Source organism: Arachis stenosperma, chromosome 3 (assembly GCF_014773155.1).
Source record: "Arachis stenosperma cultivar V10309 chromosome 3, arast.V10309.gnm1.PFL2, whole genome shotgun sequence".
Taxonomy (NCBI): domain Eukaryota; kingdom Viridiplantae; phylum Streptophyta; class Magnoliopsida; order Fabales; family Fabaceae; genus Arachis; species Arachis stenosperma.
In genome coordinates, this window is record NC_080379.1 from 16,272,381 (window position 1) to 16,280,961 (window position 8,581).

Genomic DNA, 8,581 nt, shown 5'->3' on the forward strand with positions numbered 1-8,581 from the left:
CCACTAATTCAATTAGTGAGAACTAGAGTCAATGGCTCCCAATCATCAATCACTTGGACATTAGTAACTCAAGAGGTCCTAAGTTACCTTTCCAAGCCAAGAGTATAAAATTCTACTCTAAAATCCAACCAAGCATTTCATCAAACACTTGGAAGGCATAAAAGGAAAGCATAGTAAATCAACAACAAGAACAAAATCTAACAACAATCAAAGGTAAAGAATTAACAACAACAATTAAAGAGAACAAGATCTACATGAATTACCTCTTATTGAATTGAAAGAAAATGGAAGAAACAAAAGTAGATCTACAACAAAACATAAGAACAACATAAAGGAAATTACAACAAAAGAATAGAAGAAGAATGAATGTAACTACAAGGAATTGAGAAGATAGAAGTAGAAGAAGATGAATCTAAACCTAGATCTATGAACTAATCCTAATCCTAATCCTAATTCTAGAGAGAAGTGAGAGCTTCTCTCTCTAGAAACTAACTTCTAGATCTAAACTAAAACTAATGGTAACTAACATGTAAAGTATCTAAAAGTATGAAAGTCTGAAAAAGTATCTTGATTCCCCTTCAATCCTTGGCTTAAATAGCATCAGAAATGAGTTGGATTGGGCCCACAAGGCTTCTAAAATTGCTGGCCACATGTTGCTTTAAGTGAACTAGGTGGCAGCAACGGCGCGTGCGCGTACTTTGCGCGTGCGCGCCACCATACGTGTGGCAACTATGGCAAATCTTATATCGTTTCGAAGCTCCGGATGTTAGCTTTCTAACCCAATTGGAACTGCATCATTTGGACCTCTGTAGCTCAAGTTATGGTCGTTTAAGTGCAAAGAGGTCGGCTTGACAGCTTTCCGGTTCTTTCATTTCTTCATGAGTTCTCCAACTTTCCATGCTTCTTTCTTCATTCCCTTGATCCAATCTTTGCCTTCTAAATCTAAAATCACTTAGCAAACATATCAAGGCATCTAATGGAATCAAGGAGAATCAAATTTAGCTATTTTAAGACCTAAAAAGCATGTTTTCACTCTTAGGCACAATTAAAGGAGAAGTTATAAAACCATGCTATTTCATTGAATAAATGTGGGTAAAAGGTGATAAAATCCCCTAAAATCAATACAAGATAAACCTTACAAATGGGGTTTGTCAACCTCCCCACACTTAAACCAAGCATGTCCTCATGCTTAAGCCAAGAGAAAGCAAAGGGCATCAACATTTATTCAATGAAAACTAACTAAATGCAATCTACCTATATGCAACTATCTACATGAATGCAATTGCTTGGTCAAAATAAATCAATTCCCAAGAAGCATATATGCACAAGGGCTAAGGACTAGCAAGTCTAATCCACAATCGAATTGAGTTATTAAATATTTTTACAAACTTGCATGAAAAGTGATGATTGTAGGTGGAAGCATGTAATTGAGCATCGAACCCTCACCGGATGTGTTTGCACTCTATTCGCTCAAGTGTTTAGGGTTGATTCTCTCAATTCTCCCCTAATCATGCTTTCTAAGATTTGTTTTTCTTCTAACAATCGACAAATATTTCATGCATGCATACATATATCATGAGGTCTTTTCTTTGGTTGTAATGGGGCTAGGGTCAAGGTAGGATGCATATTTGGTCAAGTGAGCTTGAAATTTGAATCTTTGATAAGCTTAAACTTCCCACCTAACCTATGACATCCTATACAACTACGTTCTACTCTAACTACCCATTCCTCGCTTTTTCACATACCCATGCATTTTCTTTTCATTTCACAACACTTATGCATTGATTTTATTGAGCTATACTTTGGTTTGGGGCATTTTGTCCCCTTTTTATTCCTCTCTTTTTTTTTCTTCTTTTTTTTTCTCTTTTTTTTTTCTATTTTTTTTATTGTTTTTTTTCTTTTTCTTTTCTTTTTCTTTTGTTTTTTTTTCTCTTTTTTTTTTCTTTCTTTATACACAAGAACATCAATGCATAAGGTCTATACATTTAATCAATACATGAGCATGTACCCCAATTCCCAATAATTTCAATAAAAATACAAAACTACCATTTTATTCCCCCAATGTCCCAAGATTCCCACACTTGAATGATACTCACACACACTAGCCTAAGCTAATCAAAGATCCAAATTAAGGACTTTTATTGTTTTTCGCTTTAAGGCTTGTAATGTGCTAAATTAAGAACAAAGTGGGTTAAGCGTAGGCTCAAAGTTGGCTAACAAAGGAAGATGAAAGGTAAGGCCATTTGGGTAAGTGAGCTAATGGAATGATGGCCTCAATCATATAAATGCATGAATACACAAAATAATGGACATAAAGAATCAAACAAATTGAAGATTGCACTCATAGGAAGAGAATAATGCACACAAGAAGGAAAATAAGTGGTTATAATATGTAACCACACCATTAGGCTCAAATATCACAAGCTTGTGTTCTTAGCTCAAAAATATGATCCACAATATATATATATATATATATATATATATATATATATATATATATATATATATATATATATTTCAAGCAAGTTCTATGAAAAGTTTTCACTCAAATCAATTAATGTGCCCTATAGATAGAAATCTTGAAATTTTTCATTATTTTGACTAAGCTTATTGTGTATATATATGCAAAAATTAAGAGAATGCAAGTAAAAATCCTAAAATCCTAGAATGAAATGCAAAAGTGTTGGGATTAGAAATTTGTCACCCAAAATCGCCGATTGGTCGAACGACCTCCCCACACTTAAAAGTTTGCACCGTCCTCGGTGCACGCAAAGGAGAGCAAGGTGGACGGGTTGTTGCAATTGATGAGCTTCTGCACAAGGTTATGCGGATGACTTGTTTGTTACCCCATTTAAAAGCTTTTCCTTTCTCCCTCGTATTGGTGGCCAACCTAAAAGGTAAGAAAGAAAGAAAATTAAGCCTATAACAAAGATATCAAGGCAATTAGAACATAGGCGGGGGCTAATGCCAAATAAGAGTATGATTCCCTACTACATGTTAGCTAAGCATGTGAGTGAGAAAACAATAAGAGAAAATGGCATATCAATGATACTTGATGCAAGAGTAAGGTTAAAGCATGAAAAACATATGGCACATCAAGTTCACATAAGAAGAAGTGGGTCATGAAAGACAATATGAGGTCATATCAATGCACAAAGACATAAGAGTCATACAAGATGAAGCATTGATTTAAAAGGATCATTACCCAACAATATCAAACAAGTCAAGAAGCACCAAAATAATGCAAGAATTTCTCAACAATTGAGTGTAAGAATCCAACACCATTATTGAAATGACACTTAGAAAAAAAAATCAAAAACATGCTATAAAAACAAAATGAAAATGGAAAGAGCAGAAGTATGCGAATGCAGTGAACAAAAGAAAATGGAAGATGAGAAAAAAAACTCTTTTTTTTTACCGACGCGTGCGCGTCATGCACGTTTACGCGTCAATGGGCAAATTGGTTGAAGGACGCGTACGCGCCAGGTGCGCGCACGCGTGCGTCGAGTTAGGCCGGAGGCATAGTGTCGGCCCAAGTCTGGCACAACTCTCGGGTAAAAGTACCGGGGGTGCAGATTGTGCAATCGACGCGCGCGCGCACAGTGTGCGTGCGCGCGCATTGCGAATTTAAGATAATGTGCGCGTACGCGCCAGGTGCGCGCACGCGTGCATAGACTTGTGCCTTAGGCCCAATGTTCGCACAGCGCAGGCCTAACTCTCGGGTTTTTGGCTGGGGTAGAATTTTTGCATCCACGCGTACGCGTATAGGGCGCGTCCGCGTGGATGGTCGAAGAATGCTCAGGTGCGCGTACGCGTCATGTGCGCGAACGCGTGGATGGTGTTCTGTTTTTCAAAAATTTTTGCTATGTTTTTGCACCAATCCAAGCATTCCAAACCTCCAAATAGCTACCCAAACACCCTAGAACCTTATTCAACATACTATACTACTAACTAAACTCAATAAAACAATAAAAACAAGAAATTAAACTAATTCTACCAATATTTACAAAAGATAAAAATGAAAATGAGAATCTACCTATAATGGCAACTCAATTCACTTATTAACAAACTAAAAGAGTATGGAAAGAGTTTACCATGGTGGGGTGTCTCCCACCTAGCACTTTTATTTATTGTCCTTAAGTTGGACTTATGGGGAGCTTCTTATCAAGGTGGCTTGTGCTTGTATTCATCTTGGAACTCCCACCAATGCTTGGTTCTCCATTGTGCCCCAAGATTTCTCATGGATTGAGCCAAGTGTTGATGGAGTTCTTCACAAGCTTGGGGCTCCCAAAGTTGATCCTCTTCTTGTGATCCGGGGTCCCACACTTTATTTTCACACCCGTCTTGAGGTTGATCATCATTATTAGTCCAACCGAGTGGTGAACAAGATGAATTCTCTATGAAGTGCCCAACAATCCTCCTAGACCCATCTATTTGAGCACTATTCCCACCTTTGTATTCAACTCTTGAAGTATCAACCAAAATGAGCCTTGATTTGCAACGCCAACCACGAAACATCTTTCGCTTACGCTTCATTCCACAAAGCATCCTAAGTTGACCATCCGTTTCAAGCAAGCCGTACTCAAGTGGGACAATAAAGCTAATAGAAATGAATTTTACCCACTCAAGTGAAGGAGTAGATGACAACCTAGACAAAGATGCTTCCAACGATCTTGACAAAGCATAGCCAACCCTCGTTCTTCTATTTCTAGGGACTTTCACCTCTTCACAAGATCTCTTAATCTCAATCCTTTGTTTAACAATTTTATCTAAACCTTTTCCTTTACTCAAATCATAATAGGGAGGATGAGAAAAATTTACCTCCTCAACGCTTTCAAATCCAACCGGAGAAGGTTCTTCATGCTCAAAGGATTCTTCACCACTAAGACTTGATGCTTGATCTTCATCACCAAGGGAACTCAATTCTTTCTCTATCCCATCCAAGTCTTCATATGGAATATGCCTTGAAAGGTGTGCACTTTCCTCCCTAGCATCAACTTCAATCATCTTGGAGGGGTTTTCTTCAATTCTATGTTCCCATGGAGGCTCCACATCTCCTAAGTCTTCTACCACTTCTTCCTTGTGTTCAACAATTAAAGCTTCCTCCAATTGTTCCAATACAAAGCAACTTCTCTCATTTCCCACCGGAGTTTCCAATCTCTCCTTCATGCTATGTTCTTCATTTGATTCTCCACATGTAGCCATGGGAGTTCCTTGAGTGTTCAAGCATTGGGAGGCTAATTGATTTGTTACCTGGTGGACGAAATTGTGATCACTGTTCTTTGATCTGATTCATTGTAATTGGATTTATTCAATAATTGTCCTTATTTGAAGTCACAACTCCGTTCAACTAACCAGCAAGTGTACTGGGTCGTCCAAGTAATAACCTTACGTGAGTAAGGGTCGAATCCACAGAGATTGTTGGTATGAAGCAAGCTATGGTCACCTTGTAAATCTCAGTTAGGGAGATTAAAGAGTAATTGTGATTATCATTAAATAAAAAGGAATAATAAAAGGGATAGAAATACTTATGTAGATCCATTGGTAGGAATTTCAGATAAGCGGAATGGAGATGCTGTAGAGCTCTAAGACGCCTGCTCTCCTATTCCTTCTACCCAATCCTTCTTACTCCTTTCCATGGCAAGCTTTGTATAGGGGTTCACTATCAGCTGTGGCTACTTTCATTCCTCTCGGGGAAATAACCTGTACGGCTGTCACTCGCACAGCTAACCAGTCTGGAGGCATCACCCATGGTTGATAGCTACATCCCATCCTCGCAGTGAAAGCTAATGCACGCACTCTGTCACAGTACGGCCAATCACCGGTTGGTTCCCGCTCCTACTGGAATAGAATCCCTCTTTTGCGTTTGTCACTAACGCCCAGCAGGTTAAAGTTTGAAGCACGTCACAGTCATTCATGAACGGAATCCTACTCGGAATACCACAGACAAGGTGAGACTTTCCGGATTCCCAGGATCCTACTCGGAACACCACAGACAAGGTTGGACTTTCCGGATCCAGATGAATGCCGCCATCTATCTAGCTTATACCACGAAGATTCTGTTGGAGAATCTAAGAGATACACATTCAAGCTTTGTTGCATGTAGAACGGAAGTGGTTGTCAATCACGCGCGTTCATCAGTGAGAATAATAATGAGGGTTATCTAACTCATCATCATTCATCATGTTCTTGAGTACGAATGAATATCTTGGAATAAGAATAAGATAGAGCATTGAATAAAAGAAAATAGAACTTCATTAATCTTTGAGGTACAGCAGAGCTCCACACCCTTAATCTATGGTGTGCAGAAACTCCACCGTTGAAAATACATAAGCAAAAGAAAGTTCAGGCATGGCCGAATGGCCAGCCCTCTCCATGATCAAGTGACCGAATGAAAAAGACTTAGAGTGGTCAAAAGATGGTCAAAAGATAACTAATACATTAGTGAATCAGCCTATTTATAATAAACTAGCTCCTAGGGTTTACATGAGTAAGTAATTGATGCATAAATCCACTTCCGGGGCCCACTTGGTGTATGCTTGGGCTGAGCTTGATCTATCCACGAGCTGAGGCTTCTCTTGGAGTTGAATTTCGAGTTATGATGTGCTTTGGGCGTTCAACTCCGGATTATGACGTTTTTCTGGCGTTTAACTCCAGAAAGGAGTGTGTACTTGGCGTTCAACGCCAAGTTGCGTCGTCATTCTTCGAATAAAGTATGGACTATTATATATTGCTGGAAAGCCCTGGATGTCTACTTTCCAACGCCGTTGAGAGCGCGCCATTTAGAGTTCTGTAGCTCCAGAAAATCCATTTCGAGTGCAGGGAGGTCAGAATCCAACAGCATCAGCAGTCCTTTTGTCAGCCTTTTTCAGAGTTTTGCTCAAATCCCTCAATTTCAGTCAGAATTTACCTGAAATCACAGAAAAACACACAAACTCATAGTAAAGTCCAGAAATGTGAATTTAACATAAAAACTAATGAAAACATCCCTAAAAGTAGCTCAAACTTACTAAAAACTATATAAAAACAATGCCAAAAAGCGTATAAATTATCCGCTCATCACAACACCAAACTTAAATTGTTGCTTGTCCCCAAGCAACTGAAAATCAAATAGGATAAAAAGAAGAGAATATACTATAAGGTCCAAAATATCACTGAATATTAATTTAATTACATGAGCGGGACTTGTAGCTTTTTGCTTCTGAACAGTTTTGGCATCTCACTTTTTCCTTTGAAGTTCAGAGTGATTGGCATCTCTAGGAACTTAGAATTTCGGATAGTGTTATTGATTTTCCTAGTTAAGCATGTTGATTCTTGAACACAGCTACTTATGAGTCTTGGCTGTGGCCCTAAGCACTTTGTCTTCCAGTATTACCACCGGATACATAAATGCCACAGACACATAACTGGGTGAACCCTTTCAGATTGTGACTCAGCTTTGCTAAAGTCCCCAGTTAGTGGTGTCCAGAGCTCTTAAGCACACTCTTTTGCCTTGGATCACGACTTTAACCACTCAGTCTCAAGCTTTTCACTTGGACCTTCATGACACAAGCACATGGTTAGGGACAGCTTGATTTAGCCGCTTAGGCCTGGATTTAATTTCCTTGGGCCCTCCTATCCATTGATGCTCAAAGCCTTGGATCCTTTTTACCCTTGCCTTTTGGTTTTAAGGGCTATTGGCTTTTTCTATTGCTCCTTCTTTTTCTATATACTCTTTTTAGATCCTTTTTTTTTTTCACTGCTTTTTCTTGCTTCAAGAATCAATTCCATGATGTTTTTCAGATCATCAATAACATGTCTCTTTGTTCATCATTCTTTCAAGAACCAACAATTTTAACACTCATAAACAACAAGATCCAAAGACATATGCACTGTTCATTCATTCATTCAGAAAACAAAAGCATTGTCACCACATCAATATAATTAAACTAAATTCAATAATAATTTCGAAAATTATGTACTTCTTGTTCTTTTGAATTAAAACATTTTTCTTTTAAGAGAGGTGAAGGACTGATGGATTTTATTCATAGTTTTAAGGCATGGTTACATACTAATGATCATGAAATAAAGACACAAAACATAGATAAACATAATAATTAAAAACCGAAAACAGAAAGAAATAAAGAACAAGGAATGAATCCACCTCTAGTGGCGTCTTCTTCTTGAAGGACCAATGATGTTCTTCAACTCTTCTATGTCCCTTCCTTGCCTTTGTTGCTCCTCCCTCATTGCTCTTTGATCTTCTCTTATTTCTTGAAGAGTGAGGGCGTGTTCATGGTGTTCCACCCTTAGTTGTTCCACATTATGGCTCAAATCTTCCAAGGAGGTGCTAAGTTGCTCCCAATAGTTGTTGGGAGGAAAGTGCATTCCATGAGGCATTTGTTGATGATGCACTTCCTCATGTTCTTCTTGAGGGCCGTGAGGAACTTCCCTTGTTTGCTCCATCCTTTTCTTGGTGATGGGCTTGTCTTCTTCAATGGAGACATCTCCATCTATGATAACTCCAGCTGAATAACATAGATGGCATATGAGGTGAGGGAATGCTAGCCGTGCCATGTATGAAGGCTTGTCAGCTATTTTG